Genomic DNA, 1790 nt, shown 5'->3' with positions numbered 1-1790 from the left:
TCTGGCCGCTGGTTCTCGTCGCCCAGGAAGGAAGTGGAGGAGGCTGCAGACACCGAGATGGGTGTTGGGTCAGCAGAGTGTGGATGCTGCGACTCCCCCACTCTCCTTTCTATATCTGTTCAGCCTGTGTATCTATCCATGCAACGACTCATAGGTCACTATTATTGCAGAATTACACATATAATAGTATTTACCTGTTGATTTTGTCTCTTACACTCCTGCCAGTATCTTCCCCTGCCACCATCGTAGTTTATTAACCTCCATCTGAGTGTATATTGCCTTGTGCTTCACCTGAGTTAGCACATCTCTACTCTCTAGCCAATTAGTACATTGTCCTCCTGGCAACAAGGGCATTTAAGCTCTTCATTTGATGATTATAATCATCATGATAAGGATGGACAATGCTGATGATGACAAGGACAAAAATGGGCCTAGTGTCTATTAAAATACACAATATTACTATATAACACATATGTGTGTTCTACACATGGATATTATTAATGTATTTTTATACTGATAACATTTTCATGTATTTTTACATGGAGCATCATTTGAAGGTCACAGCAACCAGATGAAGAACCCACTGAGCAGACAAAGAAGCTAGACCCAGACATGTTAAGGTCACATACAAACCACCAGGTTCTGGGCTTCCAGGCCAATTTTATTCTAGAGAGCCCACCCTAACTAATGGACCTTTTCATAGAATGTAAATAGAATGCATATAAGGATCAGTTAGGCAAAATCAATGACAGGAGCATCATAAACATATCTGACATATTTGTATAAAAGGTAGGAATCTGGGGAACTGAGAGCACTGACTGCCTGTTGGATAGAAACCTCAGTTTAGATTTTTTTTTAAATAGTCTGAAAATCAGATTTTCAGGTGAAATAGCCTTTCTATATTGGATTCCACTTTAAAAAGAAACAAAATAGTGGGCATAACAGAGCACATCTGCCAGTGAAACACATAACATTTTGGTTCTGAGTCTGTTTATCTGTTTCTATATGGTCCCAGAAAATATAGACTGAATTGAATTCCTTACATACCCTTAGAATTAGATATTATGAACAATTTGTGTCTACTGGGAGAGAGATGGGACTTTCTTCTCTTATAAGGAGTTACAGTGTCTGAATCCCACAGGGGCAGTTCTACCCTGTCCTATCAGGCCCCTGCGAGTCTTTATCAACTCAATGACAGTGAGTTTGGTTTGGTTTGTGTCTACTGGATCATGATTTATAAATATCCTTATAAGTGTTTCTAAATTCCAGCTATTCTTATAGCCAACATTGAGAATGACTACAGTAATAAAATGATTTTTTAAGCCCTGTATGCTTAGTAGCTGCTGGTCCCAAGGACATTTAAACATTTCACTTGATGATGATCATGATGATGGCTATCACTTTGATAAGGGATAGACAAAGATGATGATGACAAACACAAAATAAATCTATGTCTATTTCTCTTACAGGAAGGTTGTGAATGAGCCTTTCAAAAAAAATCCATGGGACTAAAATTGGAAGCTTAGTTATACATCACATAATAATCCTTCTTGGCTTATTCTAGCCCTGTCAAGACTACCCATAGAGTGAGTGAGAGATAGAATGAGAGAAAGAAATACTTGTTGTTCATGTGGAAGTATCAAATGAATTCAACAGGGGAAATGAACTTATCATATAGATTATACTAAAGACCAAAATGAAAATATAATTCATACTATACAAAGCATGATTGTCATTAATTGTATGTTACTTCAATTGCAGTTAAAAGGTTGAAAAATATAACCTTCAGA

This window comes from Echinops telfairi, unplaced genomic scaffold, assembly GCF_000313985.2.
Source record: "Echinops telfairi isolate 266 unplaced genomic scaffold, ASM31398v2 ScPeMD7_443;HRSCAF=831, whole genome shotgun sequence".
NCBI classification, from domain to species: Eukaryota; Metazoa; Chordata; class Mammalia; order Afrosoricida; family Tenrecidae; genus Echinops; species Echinops telfairi.
Note: the sequence above shows the minus strand (reverse complement) of the source record.